We start from the raw sequence: 20776 nt of genomic DNA, 5'->3' as shown, positions 1-20776 counted from the left end.
TACAGATTGATCCACTCTCAAGGTGTTCCACACAGAATTGCTTCTGAGCAAGGAACTCACTTTACAGCTAGAGAAAGTGCGGCAATGGGCCCACACTCATGGAATCCACTGGTGTTACCATTTCCCCCACCATCTTGAGGCCTCTAGCTCCATAGAACAATGGAATAGACTTTTGAAGACACAGTTATAGGACCAAAGTGGTGGCAGCCGGGAGGACTGGGGCAAGGTTCTCCAGAAGGCAGTATATACTTTGAATCAACATCCTATAGATACTGCGGTTTCTCCCATACTAAGAATCAAGAGCTGGACAAGGGAATGGTTCCACTTACAATCACCCCTTAATCACCCACTAGGAGAGCTTTCTTCTCTTCCTGTGACCTGACCTTAAGTTCTAGTGGGCTAGAAGTTTTTGTTCCAAAGTGGGACATGCTCCTGCCCAGAGCTACAATAAACATTTCATTGAACTGGAAGCTTAGACTCCTCCACTGGCCACTTTGGGCTTCTTGTGCTAGCATGTTAAGGAAGGAATAACAGTGTTGGGAGGGGTGATTGATCCAGATTGCCCAGGGGAAAATGAATTGCTTCCCCATAATGGAGGCAAGAAAGATTATGGCTGGAGTGCAGGAGATCCTTTAGGATGTCTCTTGGTGCTACTGTGTCCTGTGGTTAAAGTCAATGGGAAACTATAACAACCAATCCAGGCAGAATGACAAAGGGCACAGACCCATCAGGAATGAAGGTGTGTGGGTCACCCCTTCATGAAAAGAATCAAGACCTTATGATTGCTTGCTGAGGGTGGAGGAAATACAGAATGGGTAGTAGAGGAAGGCAAACATAGATACCAGCTAATGTGACCGAGTGTTTCTGTCATATTTTGTTAAAAATGTGTTTATGCAGACATTTGCATTTTCTTTCCTTGAGTTCCTTATCATGTGATATAACATCAACTAAGATACTACTGGTGGTTATCATATTAAGTTTTACAATACTACAATATTGTTCCTCAAGGAATATTGCCACCTTTTCTAAAATATATAATGTGTTTTTGGTTGTATATGGGATAGTTATACCATATTAGGCATAATTATGACCTGGTCAAACATATAATGCATTTGTGATTACATTTGGGATAGTTATGTTGTATTAGGTGTAATTTTGACTTGGCTATTATTTTCATTTTGAAATTAACTATGACATAAGTGGATATTATCATGTGTCAACTTGACAAGGGATAGACTTGTAATGACTATTTTTGGTTGTCAGCTTGACTATATCTGGAATCAACCAAAATCCAAATAGCTAGGGACACCTGTGAGGTATTTTCTTTATTGGATCATTTGAGGTGGGAAGACCTGCGTTAAATCTGGTCCATGCCCACTGGTGGCAGCCTATATAAAGGCCATAGAAGAAGGAAGCTCTTGCTCATTGCTGGTTTGCTTTCACTCTTGCTGGCAAGTTCATTACTTTCCTCAGAGCCTACTACTTCAGGAATCTGGCAGATACTGAAGACCAGCTGAGAAATCTAGTCTCTTGGACTGAACAACTATTAGATTCTTGGACTTTCTGTCGGGAGATAGACATTGTTGGAAGAGTCAGATCCAGACTATAAGCCACCCTAATAAATCCCATATCTATTTCTCTCTCTCTCTCTCTCTCTCTCTCTTCATTCATTCTATCAGTTCTAAATCAGAATCCTTTTTTCTATTAAGTTGAAATGGCTCCCCAAATATTCATCTCAAATTGAGAGTCACGCCACTACTTAGCTTGCTGGTCATTTCTGGGCCTTTCCCCTGTCAATCTCATATGTGTGGATCTGCAGGCCCTAGGCTGCATGCTGCATAATCATCCATCAGATTATTAAGAGAATCTCAGGAGGTAGGAAACACAGAGGTATCAACACCATTGATAGCTCTCTCCTGACCTCCTCAAGGATCACGAGCCTGCTCTCCACAATTCAAGGGTCTGAGGGTACAAAAAGCAGAGTGGAGTGTTTGTCCAAATCAAATACTTAAAGCTCCGGTCTGTTTACCCAGCTCTTCAGCTTTGTTGTTTATTACTAAAGTGCTTTGTCTGCAGGAGAGGAAGGTTTGGTTTACTCTCCATGGTTTTCACATCCTTTTGGTGGTGGGCATGTCCTTCAAACTTAATGCTCTTTCTTCATCAAAGGGAAGTTTAAGAGGAGTGGGTTGCAATTAGTACCTTAAAGTTACACTTAATGAGAAGGGCTCTATATTCTTCAGAGTGTATGATCCCTTTTCAAAGCCCTGGGAAAGGAAGGAGGAGGAGTGCCCTCCTGATTTTTATATTCACTTTCAAGCTTTTCCTGTGTATTTTGAAGGGTTTCCATTCTTTTCCCCCCACTCAGTCACCCAGGATAAGCACTGTCCATGGAGCTCCTCTTGAATATGAGTGTCACCTGCTGCAGCCACCAGATGCTACGTCTGTCCTTTTCATACCACAAGCTTTCCTCCCAGACTGCGGCTCCTCTTACTTTCTGTTTATCACACTTTGCCCTTGCTCTGTACAATGTGTCAACCCCAAGATAGGCAACTTCCCCATTTGGTAAAATTTGATTTATTCTTCAAACCTACTCCAAAATGTCCCTTGCTATTCTTTCCCTCAGAAACAAAGTCAAACTATTCTTCTTTCCACCCTCAGAGCTCTGCATAGTTTGATAATTCTTACTCACACGTAGGAATCATCAAACAGTGGAAGAGCAATGTTTCAGCAACACAGGAGTGGGTCATCTGTAACACCATTGTTGCCCTTGGGAGAATGAAGACAACACAACACAGGAGTGGGTCATCTGTAACACCATCATTGCCCTTGGGAGAAAGAAGACAACACAATGCAGGCAGCTATCATGGAGTAAAAGACTCCAAGTCCCTCAAAGAGAAGGGTTTTCTGCATAACTTCTGAGGACAAAATTATTCAACTACTGTCCCCAAGTCAGGGGGTCTATATAAAATATATTAATTCCCTTTACTGCAGCCCCAAAAGAGGACCATATGTAACAGTCATTTTAGAGTTCATTTTCAGTCAGTCAATCAATGTTTTTCTTAGGTAGGGTCTTGCTATCTAGCCCTAGCTGGCCTGGAACACATTAGGTAGGCCAGGTTGGCCTTGAACGTGGTGTAATCCTTCTGTTTTTACCTCCCCCAAATGCTAGGACTGCAGATGTGTGAGCTCACATCTGGTTAACAGAGTCTGTTTTAGACAAGAGCCCAAGCGCCTCAAGTTTCTGTGCTCACGTCGATCTGTGTGGTAGTAATTAAGGAATGGGAATAGCTGGTGCTCATGAAATCTAGAGGTTTGTGAAGGAACTGTATGACTGCAGGGACAGATCTCTGCAGTTAATAAAACCACTCCCGAACAAGATAAAAAACCAGTGTGGCCAATCTACTGGGAAAGAGGCTGGGGCATTGGCCAAACTTGACAAATAGGCTAGCAAATAACAAAAACCGGTGAGAGTAAATCTGAGCTGCTCCCACCTTTGAGTTTCAAAAGCCAGAGGAGTTGTAGGAATGGAGGAGAGTTGAATACCACACCGTGAATCCAGCCCCACTCAGCTAGAAAGAGCCGGGGGAGAAGGGAGGACTTGAAAGTGAGTGCCTCTCTTCAGAGGGTGAGGAAGGCAGGGCAGCACCGGGACCTTGGAGCAGGGGCCCTAGAGAAGCAATGCTTCCTGGCTAAGGCTGATGCAGGTGGGTGGGGGGCGTGGCCAGCAGAACCGATGTACCCAGAAATCTGGCATGGCTAGAAGTTGAGGTGGTACAGAGAGCCTCCTGCAGGATGCCACAAGGCCTTGCTCAGGCAGGTGAGTGTGGCCCCACCAACCAACGGACAGCATGACTTGGAGAAAGCCTCCCCCAGTGCTTCAAGTTTAGCTTTCAATGGTGAAATTTTCAGTGACATTTGTGACGCTGTGCAACATGAGTTATACACACTGTGTCACATGTCATAGTGTTATTTCGAATGCACTGTGAGAACAGTTATTCCACATGGATTAGGTCATTTCATTCTGCGTCTATAAATATCAGTGAGAGGTTCCACATCTGGGCTGACTGATGTCTTTTACCTTTCAAATGGCATGTGACAAGGCCAATTGGTGTGGTCACCTGTTAAAAGGACACTTTGAAATTTTCCCTGTTGTACAGTGACTAGAGGATGAACTCCCTTCAGCATGGCCTCCCTGAGCACAGATTCTGACCCAGGGGAGGACTCAGTAGACATTCGATGAAGGAATGGAGCACAGTCTCTTGTGGTAGGGCCAATTCTCAGTGGTGAGGCTGTGAGTTCTCAGGCCTCATACTTTGTCCTCCCTTTGGGCTCCAGCTGATGTGGGGGCACAGAAGTCAGCTCAGCACTGGAGTGAATGAACAAATAATCTTGAAAGAGTGAGATAAAACATGGAACGTCAAATAGACATTCCACATCCCTAGGGAAGTGACCCTGTGTTTTATTGAGTTAAAATAATAATAATAACCCTTTTGTATTTTTCTATCTTTCCAGTCCCAAGAGAGCCATACCTATTGAACTCAACTCCTAACAAAACACAGAAAGTCCATCTTTAAATATGACAAAGAATTGCCACTTATTCTTTTCCCATCTGTCATTCCAAGTTCAAAAGCACCTTTGATTCTTTTGAAAGCACACATGAGGAGAGGTCAGCCTCTTGCCTAGGCTCCTTGCTTCTTTAGCAGGCTCCACACAAGGACAAGGAGTTGTTGGAGATTGCCTTGGGCTGAGGTGGTTCTGATGTTTGACTCTCCTAGTGGCTGCACTACCTGCCCAGGCTCAGGGTGGCGCTCTTAGAGCAGAAGCCTCCTTTCAGGGACCATGCCCCTTAGAGCCCCTCTTTCTCATGCCAGCTACTTTCCCTGGTTGAATCTAGGTTCTAGCCCTGCTTTCCCAACTCACATTCCTGTGGTTTGTTCCTGAACAACCAGTCTTATCTGGTGTGCCCACACTCTTATTTCATCACCTCAAACCTGTCTTCAGGATTGGTAGCAAGCATGCACCTGCTGAGCCTTCTTGCCAATCCACATATATATTTTAACTGCAAGAACAGCTGAATGAGTGAGTAGAACATGTATATGAGATGATAATTACACTACCCTTCTTTCATTTCCAGTCTTTGTGCTGAATCTCAATTCTACAGATGACTTCAAAAACAATTTCAATGGGAATTAACACCAGACCACTTGTAAAATACTAAAATAGCACTTACTGTTTACTGACAAGTTTAATGGGAACACAATGATGTGTAACACCTTTGCCAATGAAGACATCGAGGCAGGCTGCTTTCATATTTTAACACTCTGAAGGGCAGTTTGATGTTGAACAAAACCAGGCCAGTGTCATACTCCTGCAACAGCATAACCTTGACCCACCTCTGCCACATTATCTCTTCGGCTGTCTTCCAAGGAACACAGCCAGCCAGGAGGGAGAACACAGGTGAACTCCATGTTCACTGTTGCCTTTTCCTTCTTAGATGCGTTATTGGCTGATAGCAAATAGAGTAGACACTGGACCATTGTGGCAAACATGGTGGCATAAACCTGAGTTCAAGGCAAATTTTTCTCCTTCCTGTCACTGGATCCTCTTCTTTTACAATCAAGTGTTGGCAGTTGGGGGGTCATTAGAGTCCAGGAGAACCTAAGAGACAGATAATCCTGGAGTAGCAGGTTTTCCAAGATGGGGTCTTCTCCAGGCCAGGGCTGACAGGCTTTCTACAGTATGAGGTAGCCGATGTGCAGTTTTCTGTTAATAATGGCAATTCCCCATACAAGCCAAAGACTTCACACCATGGGTCCATTTTTGGTTGTGTGTGTATGTGTGTGTGTGCACATGTCTCTCTCTCTCTCTCTCTCTCTCTCTCTCTCTCTCTCTCTCTCTCTCCATCCCTCTGTGTGTGTGTGTGTGTTCCTGTGCTGTTGGTTGAACATGTACATGCTAAGCAAGCATGTCCCCACTGAGCTGCATCCCCAGTGTCTCCTGTGGTGTTTGACGCCAACCTTCATTTGGTGAATATTTAATTGATAATTAAATGGAATCACGTCAAACTAACAATCCTCTGATATTAATATTATTTTATTATGTGTGGTTTTATATAGAATCATGTTTATTTATAATTTTATCATGTCTTATAGCCTAACATGCTTAATATTCAATCTAGTTAGTCAGCTTCCAGATGCAGACCTTTAATCTCAATGCTTGTGTCTGAGAGTCAAATGAGGGCAGACCCAAGTTCATGTATCAGCCTATTGTCCTTAAGACTTGTCCACAGACTATCCTGAGCTTCAGTTAAGTGGAACTGCTCAATACTTCCCATGCCAATGCTGAGAAGCTGTACTGAAGCTTGTGAAGTGGCTGGCTTTCTGTCTTGAACACAAATCCACCACTTTTAATGTTTTGCAACTAAGGATATGAAGCAAGTTGGCCATCAGCTTACTGTAAGAGAATATCACTGTCAGCAGATGTCAAGGGCCATCTGGTCACTTGATGTAGAGTATGGGGCACAGCAATGGTGCTCAGTGCCCTGGGCTGCAAGCCCAGTTTAGGTCCAGTTAGACTACGGCTTTGGGCAAACCACCCCTTCAGCTTTTTCACCAGTGAAACAGACTTCTCTGTAACTGTGGGCAAGCATTTACAGCTGAACTGGATCCTCTCTATAGAACTTCCTAGAAGGTTCAAACTTACCTACCACAAGGTGAGTGCTGAAGTGACATCCATTTAGCATGTATCTCTTGACCCATGTTGTGCTAGGCAAAGAACATCTCAAGGTGCCAAGTTGTGGCTGGAAGTGTTAGTAGTCTTGGGTGTGCTGGACCCCACCTGGTCTTGTACACTAATTAGAGCAGAGCCTAGCCAAGCCAGGGAGACACATCTGTGCAGCTCTGAAGCCTGGCGGCATTTGTATGTTGATTTCATGTGTGAACCACATGTTGGGTCCATGGCCTGTAAGCTTGAGCACTGAAATCCCTGAACCAGGGTTTTCTGCTCCTTCCTCTGTGTCTTCATCAGGCCCCAATTCCATTGTCCACAGTCCAGAACCTCTTCATTCAGGTGCAAACAAGGTAGCCCCGCCCCTTCCCTACCTTCCTGGGGGATAGCTCCCAGGATGGATGAATAATCTTTTAAACATTTGTTTCTACCTTGAAGGGGAGATATGATTTTTCAAGTGAGCACAGTGGTGCTCTATGGCTGTTTCTTCAGGAATGTAGGGAACCAATAGAAACAGCATTCATAGCTGGTCTTCATTGGGAGATGTTCTGACTAGGACAAGCCATCTCGAAAGCTGGTTGGTGTAGTGTAGAAATGTTTGGATTGAGTAGTGGATAGAGTTCTCTTCCTCTCAGAGAGAGAGAGAGAGAGAGAGAGAGAGAGAGAGAGAGAGAGAGAGAGAGAGAGAGAACATATGCCACAGGCCAGACTCCACCTCCTCACCCCCAGCCCTTGCCACCACAGCTTGGCTGTCCACACTCATTTTGAATTTTCCCCAGCATGCTTCCTCTTTGCTTGTGTGAGTGTGAGGGGCCAAGGGTCTCTCAGGGCTGTCCCGAACATGAACGATAGTCAGACTCCATGGCCAGTCTTCAAAGATTACAAGAAAAAGCGTCAGGGGGCCTGGGAAGCTGGGAACGTCCTTGAGATTCACATGATATCCCCATGGGTGTAAGAGGACACCTCAAAGTCCACAGTGTTACAGACAGAACCCAAGAAGGCTGAAGGGAGAAAAACAAACTTCTCCCACGCAGCTCCAACTTCCCCCTTCAGATCTTGTCCTTTTATTTTTGAAACCAAAGTAATATTAACGGTGACAGATACATAAACAGGGATGTGGAGTAGACATCTTTGGGACACCAAGACTTGCGGAAATACTTGCTAGTCTGAGCTGAGATTTTTCCATTTCCTTATGAGCCCTTTAACTCCATTTAAAAATACCCGCAGTGAGCAGTTCACTTAGTTTTGTTAGCTGCAGTGTGGAATTCGGATAAGGTCTTTCAGAGGTCCATTTGGGTGTTCATGCTCTTGGAGCCCATCTTGTTTTGCTCTTATTCAGTCTAGTCCAAAGGCAATATGATTAATCACTTTTAAGGAAGAATACTAGATGCTTGTCCCTGTGTCTTCCCAGTCCCAACCAGAACCCTAATGCCTATGCACACCGATGTAGTGCAAGTTGTGCCAGGGAACACCAGACACCCATAGGGAACATTCATGTGAACAGACTATTGGATGCTGTTGTCACACTGTGATGAGGCTCTGTGTTTTTGGCTGCAGGACAATGCTCCAGATGTATGTTCTCTGAAATTGAAGCAAAAAGTGGCCTCATGTTCTTGCAGTGACACCAGGGAGCAAAGGTCACCCAAGGACTTCTGTTCAGCCTGGTCCTGCTGTCCTTCACTGCCCTTCAGTCCCAAATAAACACAATGAGGCTTATATTAATTATAAACTGTTTGGCCGATGGCTCAGGCTTCTTATTGGCTAGGTCTCTCTTAACTGTTAACCCATTTTTGTTAAATTATGTATTGCCACAAGGCTGTGACTTACCCATAATTTCCAGCATGTTACTCCTTTGGCAGCTACATGGTGTCTCTCTGCCTCCTCTCCCAGAATTCTCCTCCTCTGGTAGACCCACCTATACTTCTTGCCTGGCTACTGGCCAATCGGTGTTTTATTCATCAACCAATAAGAGATTCACAGCATACAAAAGGACATCCCCCATCAGATTTCCTTAAGAAATTTCTTTGGATCAGCTCATTGCTTCATGTTGTCTAGCATTTCCAGACTTAGAGGAGTCATGACTTAGTTTGAATACTTTAGCCCAAAAAATTTACATCTACTTTCTCTTCATTAAAATAGATAAGCCCAGAAGTTTGTAGTCAGTTGGACACTATAAAAATTATATCTCACAGAACAATCTGTTCCTATAATTTCTCTTTTAAAATGTCTGTATGTTCCCTAACTTCCGAGCTCTTCCTTAAGGGGTCTGTGCTGGTTGGTAGTATGTCAGCTTATAAGTTACAGTCACCTAGGAAGAGCAACATTTCACTGAGAAAACACCTCCAACAGATTGGCCTAGGAGCATGTCTGTAGGGGCATTTCCTTGGTTAATGATTGACATGGCAGGGCCCAGCTCGCTATGGGTGGTGCTATCCCTGTACAGGTGGTCCTGGGATATATAAGAGAACAGGTTGAGGAAGACATGAGGAGCAAGCCAGAAAGTGGCCTTCCTTCTTGGCCTCTGCCTTGAGTTTCTGCTCTGACTTTCTTTGATGATGGACTGTTACCTGGAAGTGTAAGAAAAAATAAACCCTTTCCTCCTCAGGTTGCTTTTGGCCATGGTATTTTATCACAACAACAGGAACTCTAACTAAGACTGGGTGATGACATTTGACTAACCCTTTGTTTCCTAATGAGTTAAAAATAATTGATTTTATATTTTCCTCAAATTCACCTTGTGGAAATTTTCATCTACATTTTACAAATGAGCCAATCGAGGCATAGAAAACTAAAGGACCAGTCCAAAGTTATGGGGACCCCATGTCCTAGAGTGGGAATTGGAACTCAAGGAATCTGGTTCTAGATGAATCTCCTTACCCATTCAACATGTATTTACTAAACACTTCTCTGTGTTCTTTTTTCTGGATTCCTCCTTTATTTGAAAGCAACATATTTAACAATTGTTTACTGAACTATTGGGATATAGCACTTCTAAACTAATCTGAATGGCAAACAGCATTATTGTTGCATAATGACAGTTTTAAAATAAGCTCTTGAATCTAAAATGGCTGAAAGGCACTTAAGAAAGTGCTCAACATCCTTAGCCATCAGGGAAATACAAATCAAAACAACTCTGAGATACCATCTTGCTCCTGTCAGAATGGCTAAAATCAAAAACACCAATGACAGTTTATGCTGGAGAGGATGTGGAGAAAGGGGAACACTCCTCCACTGCTGGTGGGAGTGCAAACCCATACAGCCACTTTGGAAATCAGTATGGTGGTTCCTCAGGAAAATGGGAATCAGTCTACCACAAGATCCAGCAATTCCACTTTTAGGCATATACCCAAAAGAGGCACATTCATACAATAAGGACATCTGTTCAATGATGTTCACAGCAGCATTATTTGTAATAGCCAGAACCTTGAAGCAACCTAGATGCCCCTCAACTGAAGAATGGATAAAGAAAATGTGGTACATTTACACAATGGAGTACTACTCAGCAGAAAAAAAACAATGGAATCGTAAAATTCACAGGCAAATGGATGGAACCATACTGAGTGAGGCAACCCAGTCACAAAAAGACAGACATGGTATGTACTCACTCATATATGGATATTAGAGCAAAGGATTACCAGCCTACAATCCACACCACCAGAGAAGCCAAGAAACAAGGAGGACCCTAAGAGAGACATACATGTTCCCCCCAGAGAAGGGGAAAGGGACAAGATCTCCTGAGCAAATTGGGAGCATGGGGGGAAGGGAGAAGGAGTTAGGAGAATGAGAAGGGGAGAAGACTAGGGGAGAGGAGGACATGAGGGAGCAAGAAGATTGAGTGGGGGGAAGAATAGGGAGAGAGCAAGAAAAGAGATTCCATAATAGAGGGAGCCATTATAGATTTAAAGAGAAATCTGGCACTAGGGAAATGTCCAGAGATCTACAAGGATGAACACAACTAAGAATCTAAGCAATAGTGGAGAGGCTACCTTAAATGTCCTTCCCCTATAATGAGATTGATGACTATCTTATATGCCATCTAGAGCCTTCATCCAGTAGCTGATGGAAGCAGAAGCAGATACCAACAGCTAAGCACTGAGTTGAACTCCTGCAATCCGGTTGCAGAGAGGGAGGAGTGATGAGCAAATGGGTCAAGACCAGGTTGGTAAAACTCATAGAAACAGCTGACCTGAAAAAGGGGAGCTCATGGACCCCAGAGTGATAGCTGGGAAACTAGCATAGGGCCGTCCCAGACCCCCTGAACATGGGTATCAGTTAGGAGGCCTGGGCAATCTATGGGACTTCTGTTAGTGGATCAGTATTTATCCCTAATATATGAATTGACTTTGGGAGCCCATTCCACATAGAGGGATACTCTCTCAGCCTAAACACATGGAGGACAGACACATGGAGGACAGACTTTGAAGATCTCCCATGGAAGGTCTCATCCTCCCCGGGGACCAGAATGGGGATGATATAGCGGATTGGTAAGGGGCAGGGGAGGAGAGGAGGGAGAGGGAACTGGTATTAACATGTAAAACAAGATTGCTTCTAATTTAAATAAAAAATAAAAAATAAAATAAGCTCTCATTCATGCATCTAACATCCAGAAAAATACCTTCATATAATTTATTGTGTCCTTTTTTGTGTGTTCTTATGGAAGACCAAGTGTATTTGTCACAGGCAGTTGGACAAGCCTAACAGTCAAGCTCTTCAATGAGGAACTTAGGGCTAACACTAAATCCAAAAGTTGTTTCTCCCAGAACCTTGAGCTCATGCCAATGTTATTTGTAAAGCTGGGCAGGTAAATATGGTCCTCTATGATAGCTTTCTTTGTCCAAATCCACTCCGTGCTTCAGAATGTCTGCTCTCAGCCTTACCACCCTATTTGCTAGTAGTGCTAGTTCTTTGTGATAGGATCTATCCAAGCAGTTGTAATTCTCAAGGCTGGATCCCTTCTTTGTTTATTTCATTTGCCCGGATGCTCTGCTGTTTCCACAGTCTCTGCTTTAGATGGACTTGTGGCTACTTTCAAGCAAGAGGTGTTGATCAAAGCTCTGCTCTTGGTGAAGCAGCTTCTCACCACTGTACCCTAAGGTGTTTGTCTCCATCCCATGGGTGGCAACTTCAGCTCCTAGTCAGGAAGTTCTGCTGTTGCAGGCCAGGGAGGAAGGAAGTGAGTCTGCAGAAGTGCTGACCCCAGGCCTGCCCCACAACAACAGGGATGGCAGGGTACTTAGTTTATTGTTCTATACTAAGGCCTCTCAAATCACATGGCAGTTGGCCACTGACACTTTCTAAGGCTGGAGCTGGGGCTGGAAGGAGTGTCTAGCAGCTCGTTTTCCAGATTTCAGTTTTCAGTGGGTAATGCTGACTAAATGAGCAATGACTGTATTTATTTTTAATGCGACAAAAGGCTAGGGAAGAGTGCCCATCCTCACTGTGATCTCCTGCAAAATACAACTTTGGAAATGAGAACAATATAGTAGGCAAAGCTATTTTTCAAATTTAATTTATTTTTAGCATATGTGTATGTGGTGTACATGTTCAAATGTGTGTGTGTGTGTGTGTGTGTGTGTGTGTGTGTGTGTGTGTGCAGGCCAGGTGGACACCAGTCAACTTCTTTGATTAGTTACTAGTTGTGGGTCTCTCACTGGACCAGAGCTCACTGATTTGTCTAGTCTAGTTGGATAGAGAGCCTGGAAGATTCCTTATCTCTGCTTGCTGAGGGCAGGCAGGGGCTACAGACAGGCCACCATAACTGCTGAACTTTTCTGTGGGTTCTGGGAACCTGAACTCCAATTCTCATATTTACACAGACAGTGCTTTATTCCCCTGAGCCCTCTTTCTATTCCTAGACACTATTATTTTTAGCTCTGACCTCTTTTAGTTTAAGCTGAAATTCCTCTAAGTTGAAATGTCAATGTCTGGTCTAATTCCTGCTTCCTTGTGTTGTTACCTGTGTCATCCCAGGTGAGTTTGTATCTCTTTCCAGTGATGGCCTGTCATGGCTGGGTGTGAAGGTGTGGGTGTAATGATTTCACTAGACTCCAGATAAATGATAAATGGGTGTTTTATTGGGGAACAACTTACACAAAACAATAAAGAACTGCTGAAGCATTTCTCTGCCCTTCCAATTGGGCAGAGAGCAAAAGAGACCACACCTCACTCTTTCGTTTTTCTGCTTCTGTCTGCACCCTGAAGCCAGGCCCAAAGGGTTGTGACCACTGTTACAGATTCACAGGCAAGATGCTGCTACATGGGTGGGTTGTGATGGTCTTTCAAAGGGATTGGAAAGAAGAATCTTAGCCCAAGTCACATTGTAGATCACCCCTTGGCAAACTGGCTGCAGAGAACCAGGTTATGTGTTAGTATCAAAAGAGTATGGTATTGCCAAAGTGCCTGACATGCCACTGAGTGGTCATTCCTTCTCTTCCTGTAACTGCCTCAAATAGTAGCCCTGTGGTCCCCAGACTGTCCCCCATTATGGTGCTCACTCTTTTGTCTGCATCAGAGCCTCAGGGTGGTGACTGACAGATAAACAAACAGCGGCTGACCTAGAGCCTCAGGACATGTTCAAACGTAGAACATAACTTCATTGGCAGCACTGATACAGGGAAGGAGGTGGGTCACCCTTCAGCAGAACAGAGAAAGATGTCTGGGGATGTCCAGAGAGTTCATGTTGCTTTTCTAGGATTAATTTGAGTAAACAAACAAACAAAAACAAAAACCAGTGGATAAAGGACAAGGCCCTGTATTCAGAGCAATGGCCATTCATCCTCTCTGTGCTGACCTCCAGGCTGAGCCTCTGTTGAGACACAGAAAAACGCCCTTGAGCACTGCTCTTCTTAGTAGGCCATATTCCTGTAAGGATATGTCTGTTAAGCATATGGGACTGCTTCATTTCCTATAGATTCCCCTCACTCCTTCTCCTTGAAGGTGGCATCAAGCTGCAGGCAAAGCAGTCACCAAGCACTGCGGAAGCACCAACTATTGAAGTCACAGCAGATAGCACATGCGACTCCTGTAGCTTTGGATTTCACTCACGTAGGTGCCAGCTGCATTTTTCCATTCGTCTTTACAGGTCTCCAAGAAGGTGTACAAAGCTCCTGGTCACCGGAGACTAATATTCTGAAACAAGCAGCTAGAAAATCTTTAATATGTCCTGAAATGGATGTATGAGGGCAGTGGAAATGTGTCTCGCAGCATGAGCTAAAGCAAACAAAGCAAACAGTGAGACTCTCACAGCACCTCCAGTGAGTGTTTGATCAGCATCTCCCAGCCCAGAACACATTTGGACATTCTTGGAATCCAGGTGGCACAGACGTTCACACTTCTGGACTGAAGTTTTGCAAGGACCTTACAGCTGGGATTGGTATGCTCTTAGAAACAAGAATGGTAGGGCTGGATCAGTGAGTAAAGTACTTGCCACACAAGCACAAGGATCTGAGTTCAGATCTCCAGAACTCACATAAAATGAAACCCACTAATGTAATGCCCAATTTCCTACAGTAAGACAGAAGGTGGAGCCAGGAAAATTCCTGATACTCTTGGGCCAGCTGGACTAGCATGTATAGACACAAACGAGCCAGACAGCCCAGCAAACAAATAAGCAACAAAAGACTCTGTTTCAACAAAGGTGGAATATGGAACTGACATTGGAGACTGTCCTTTGATATCCATAAATATTTCATGGAAAGCTCATGCCTTCATTTACATACATGAATGTGCACACACAGAGATGGAAACCAAACAAAATAGAAAACAGCCAATCTTCAATCCTTATTTTAGCAAGAAGAATCACATCTAAGTCCTGGGTAGGAGCATCTCTCCATTGGCTCCCTTGGCATGGGAAGAACCATCCTTGGAGCATCTATGGAGATTAGTGAGGGAGCTGATGAGATGGGCAAGCATCTTGTCTTGAATTTGGTGACAAGCTGTTTTCTTCCTCTTTTACCCTCTTCCTACTTCTTTGTGGCAGGTAGTGTCAGCCACTCATTTATCAGCTATACCTCCCTCTTTCTTTTGTTCAAAAGACAATTGTGTATTCTTCCTCCTCTGAGCAGCTGGACCTGTGAAGAGATGCTGGGCTTCTGCCACCCTGTGTAGTGCAGCCCACGTGTCTAAGCCTGTCACAGTCACCTCCACCCTTCCCATGTGAATGAATATGTCGGCTGATGAGATCTGGAGCGGGATGGTTTGGGGATCAGCAATACTTCCATTTCATCCCAAGAATAGATTCCGTTGCTTGTCTGAGGCCACTGCTAGGGAATGGAACTGAGGCCTAGGCTTTCAGCTTCTACATGCAGCCCTCTAGGATGGGCTTTGCTGTTTATTCATATAATAAAAGAAAGGTGTGTGATCCTGGAAAGACAGGTTAGAATTTTTTCAGGGCCATTATTTGGGCCTAGATGGTTATTTTGGAGGGGATCTCAAGGCATGCCCTTGTTAGTATTAAACATCAACTTGACACAGCCTAGAATCATCCAGAAAGAGTCTCCGTTAAGTGGATTTCTTCATTAGGCAGCTCTGCGGGCATCTTCTGTGAGTGTCTTGGTTGTTAATTGATTTAGGAGGACCTTAGCCTACTGTGGGTGATACTATTCCCTGGGCAGATGGTTCTGTACTGCATAAGGAAGCTAGCTGATCATGAGTTTGTGTAAGTCAGAGAGTGGACCAACAATCAGAATTTCTCCATGATTCCTGCTTCTGGGTCCCTGTCTTCAGGGTCATGCTTTGGGCTCCTGCTCCAGTTTCTCTTAATGATGGATTGTGACTTGGAAGTTAAAAGCCAAATAAAACCTTTTCTCCTCTAAGTTGCCTTGTTTGGAGCATTTTATCATAGCAAAGAAAAGCAAACTAAAACAGGTAGTAAAAGGAAGAGGCAGGAGGAATTGAAGAGGGAAGAGAGAAAAAGAGCTCCAGGGTCTCCATCTCACTATGACCTGAGAAACCAAAGGGGGAAGGTGCTTTAGAATATTTGCATGGAGGTGAAGATGGAGGCCGAGGTGGGATGACATGACTCTCAGTCAGAGCAAAGCACTAGAAAAGGAAGAGACCGGGGCAATGTTCTCCTTCACAGCCTTCCAAAGGATGGCAGAGCCCCAGGGACACACAGGGACTATGAGATGGTCCCTTGCACTGATGACCCTGGGACTATGCAAATCCCTTTGTGTGGCTGAAGTCATGCAGTGGGGAAGTTGTTGCAGCACGAACTGCCATCGGATGCAGGCAGCCATGTGATTGCCTAAGGATGTGATAGCCCAGCAAACATGCCGTGTCTATCTTTCTGGTGTGAGTGATCGTTCCTCTGAGTTCTATGCCACAGAACAGGATAACTGCATGCAGTTGGCATGTGATCAGTACCCCCTGAAAAATGGCTGATGTCTCAGAATTTCTCCTTCTAGTCACATGTTCGCAATATTACACTGAAGCTGTCCACCATCTAGATCCCTGTGCGTCTTTGGATTTGTCTAACTTGGCAAGTCCTCGAAATCTACATTGCATTTTTATTTCTGAAAATTAACTATTAATAACAGCAGTGTTACTGATTGGAGGGAATCTGACATGCAGGAACTATGTTCTTAGCACTTTCTTCCACTCTTTTTTTTTTTTTTTTTTTTTTTTTGGTTTTTCGAGACAGAGTTTCTCTGTGTAGCTTTGGAGCCTATCCTGGCACTTGCTCTGGAGACCAGGCTGGCCTCGAACTCACAGAGATCCGCCTACCTCTGCTTCCCGAGTGCTGGGATTAAAGGTGTGCACCAACAAGGTCCGGCTTCTTCCACTCTTTTGCTGTCTGTCATTTTATGCTATATTTTGATGAATGAAAACTTTCATTAATATTTTTCTTGAGGAATAATGTATTCAACCCTTATTTCATGACCTATCCATAAAAATATAAAATGTAAGCATTTGCATGTGAATAATAAAAGAGCGACAAATAAAATCTAGGGTTTTGTCATCAGAATAAAAAAAGAATATTTGCATGGGCAGAGTAGGACAGTTACCCAACAATTCCCAACCTCAGTTGAGATTTTGCCATCCAAGTTAGCACATTTTGAAGATCCAGACCAGGGAGCATAAAGAAGGCAAGATAGCTTCCTTAATGACTTCCACCCTCCCAGACCTCTTTCTGCATGACTACAGGTTCCGTCCTCATCCGGTCAGCCACATGCCCCCTCCCCTTGCTCTGCCTTGAGTTTGATCTATGAGGCAATCCTTCTGGGTAAGGGACCATTGCTGACTCTACTTTTTTTGGACTGATTTTATTTCAGCAGACACACAGCATCAGAATAGTTTTCCTTCCCAGCCCCCACATCCCACATGTGTGTCTGTGACTACATCTCACAGAGGCAAACAACACACATCACTTCTACAGAGATTCAGTAAACATTAAAGCTTGTTTTATGAGGGGATCCTTGGCTAGAATCTGATTCCCACACAATAATGTGCTGCAAATTACTAGTAAATGCTATTTTTCAGTAATCTGCAAATAGCTGTTTGCTCTCAACAAGTGAGTCACTGGTAGAAAAAAGTGACCCTTCTCATCTGGGAATGCTGATAAAGTCTGAGTTTAAATAAAAAAGCTGTGGACGAAGTACATTTTGTGAACCCACTGTGTTAATCTGCTTGAAGCAGAGACATGTGGCATGCTGAAACTGCTGCCTAGGAGTAATGCCGACAGAGGAATGCAGTGAGGTCATGCCATGTGGCCCAGATTTGCTTAGAGTCTCCAGCAGGGCTATGCATGTAAGTCTGCAATTTTGAAGATCCAGACCACATACCTCTGCCAGCTGTCTTCAGGGTTTATCACAACCTTGTGCTTTGCAGGAAGAGACTTGCTACTAGTAGCTGACAGTTGATAGATTAACGGTCTAATGGGGCTTTTTTTTTTTTTTTTTTCTAAACTGTGCTGCAGAGAGCACACTAGCTCTAAGAGGTAAGGGTGGAGGTATGTCATGGTCAGAAAATAATTGTTCAAAAATTTTGTTGTAGAATCAGAATCATATCAACATTTAAGAAATTCTGAAAAGCCTTCCAATAAAGAGCTTATTTAGGTCAAACTAATCTGGTTAGGTGTCAGATACTAGTGCACATAATTCTAAAAACTCCTATTGGTCAGGGTTCCCTAGGAGATGGGATGCAGATGAGATCAACCTGGAAGACCCGAAAGGAAGTCAGCACATGGAGAGAATGTACATGTCTTGATAAGCACCATGCCACAGAGTTCTCTAGAGTGACTGAGGTGGAAAGTCTGTGTCCACACATGAGTGTGACAGTTGCAGAAATAGAGTCTCTTCTGGAAATGTGTACCAGGGTGGTTGGGCATCGCTTTCTGCCTTCCTGCTTATTGTTGGTCCCGGCTGCATAGTTCCTGGCTGTGTTCCCAGGGAATGGTAACGATTATTATTACTAAATTGTTATTATTATAGTTTGTCACTTAAGCTACATAGACTGAGTCCAGATTATAACTAACACTTGACTGATCTAACCATGGGAATTATTTAATACTTATAGACAGCTCACGAAACACATATTTTATAGATAGACATGCATTTCTTAAAAAATAGCACTTGGGGCCTGGAGACACCTCAGTTAAAGGACCTGGTATGTAAGCAAAGGGTTACCCAGCACTCATTAAAAAAAAGCTGGGCATGTCTGTTCATATATAACCCCAGCCCAGGGACACGGGGGAGTGATGACCAGCAGCCATCTAGGCAAATCAATTATGTGCTACAAGTTCAGTGAGAGACACTTCTCAAAATTAAGATGGAACATGTCTGAGGAAGACACTTGATATCAACTTCTGGCCTCCCTCTGTGCTTGCACACCTACATGCACCTGCCCACGTGAACATATCCATGTAACACACACACACACACACACACACACACACACACACACACACACACGTACACACAGACAGACACACCAGGGCTTGGGGTAGATTCAAGTCTTGATTTAATGGAATATAGGCTCTGAGGAGCAAATTCTAGATACTGTGCCAGGCAATATCTGTCAGATGGATGTGGGATCCTGGCTGGGCATTTACCATATTATTTACCATCTTGGCATTAGAAGGTCATGGGGAACTTTCTAGATCTAAAACTCCATGAAAACGTTAGCTAGAATAAACATCTGTTCCTTATTTCACACCATGCTCAGACTTCATGAGAAAATAACAATGAGTAAATGGTTTGATTGCCCATTGGGACTAACAAGAGCTGGAGATTTTCACAGGAAATCATTAGGGAATGCAAAGGATATAAACGTTAAGTGCAGCAGTTCAGAATTTAATATATATAACTTATTAAACACATAAATCAAAAGCAGCTCTTCCCTTTATCGAAGATTTCTTTCTCTAAATTAGTGTCTTAAATTGGGTCCGTAGACATGCTTTATTTTGCCCACACAAGATTTTGTTTAAGTTTCCAAAATTGGTAAAATTGGGACTTTTTTTTTCCTTAAAAATTAAGAGATGAGACTGTAGGCAGAAGTAATGCTGCACTTCCTTTATTTCTTGGTTTTGTTTTATTATTTTCTACAATGTGCAGGGTGACCTAGAAAGCTTTTCCTGAACGGTTAAATGTTCAAATGCAATTGTTACCTTGAAGAAGCTCATCCGATCAATAGAAGAGAGCATCAGCATTCCTTCTTAGCTGGCTGCAGTGGCAGCAGCAGTGGACAGTAGCTGGAGTCTGAGAAGGAGATGCAGACATGATCTTTCTGTGGATGAGTGCCTATGCTGGTAAAAGGCAGGTCTGCAGATGGGACACAGGTCTTCTGTTGCCCACTGTATCTCCCATATATTCCATCATGTTGCCTTTAAAGAGAACAAATGCCTGGTTTTGGTGTTTGTCTTGGGGTGAAGGCTAAAGGCAGGTCTGCAGAAAGCCAAAGGTTGCATAGACATACCTCTATCATCATCCCAAATGCCCAGCATCTCATCGCTTCTTTAAGACAGCTACTGTCAAACTTACAAATAATTCAGGCAGCAAGAGGAAGCTACCACATTAAAGAGGAGATGATGAGGAAGAGGAAAGTGACTCTTAAGGAAGAGCTGGTTTAGCTGTCAGTTGAACATGAAAGTCTAGCCAAATCCCATTAGCCCAGTGGATGCAAACATTTACTCTTTCAGTAGCCAGTAAGGGAAAGCAGGCCTGGGCATCTATAGGATGCCACAGTGACCATGAGCATCCTGGAGCCATATCTTATTCACAGAGGGAAGCCATCACTGCATTCTTGGGAGTCACTGCTGCATGAGGGTGCAACCGAGCATTGCCTAAGAGCCATGATTCTAGAGAGGATGGAAGCTTAGATCTTTGTGTGAAGCATATGCATGAAAAACAAGATCTGGAAGCCACCAGTTTAAATCTCTATGTAAAATGTTCACCGACATCAGGCTCCTCACAAATCTTACTGATAGGGTATCTGTGTTTTACAATATGGAAAAAATAAAGAGGACAGAAACCCACCTGTAGCAAAATGCTCAGTAATTATAGATAAGAAGTTTAAAAATGTATCTTTAAGCACTCTAAGGACTGAGATAAAGTCCTGCACAGTGACCCATGAGCTAGTGCTATAACTGTCCTGCATTTGGGAAGGCATTTCCTGTTTTGGTAACTGAGTTTAGGTTTTTAATGACTATTCACAAATAAAAGTAAGATCTTGAACCCAAGAGGCTAAAAAACTATGTACAGATCCAGGACTTTTAAATAGTTAACCCTTATTAAAAGGAAAAAAAAACCTACACACACACACACACACACACACACACACACACACACACACACACAAAACCCTACCCATTGACATAGCATATGTCAAAGATATGACTAATTTAGCACAAATGTTGGCTGGGAAAATACTAATGTATAGGGAACTATTCTATTTTCCTTTCTGTTGCTGGGATAAAACACTGACCAAAAGCAACTTAGGGGAGGATGAGTTTATTTGGCTTGTATTTTCAAGTCATAGTCAATCACTGAATGAACTTAGGTCAGGAACATGAAGCAGAAACCATAGATAAATGTTGCTTGTTGGTTCACTCATA

This window comes from Cricetulus griseus (assembly GCF_003668045.3).
Source record: "Cricetulus griseus strain 17A/GY chromosome 1 unlocalized genomic scaffold, alternate assembly CriGri-PICRH-1.0 chr1_1, whole genome shotgun sequence".
Classification (NCBI taxonomy): Eukaryota; Metazoa; Chordata; class Mammalia; order Rodentia; family Cricetidae; genus Cricetulus; species Cricetulus griseus.
Note: the sequence above shows the minus strand (reverse complement) of the source record.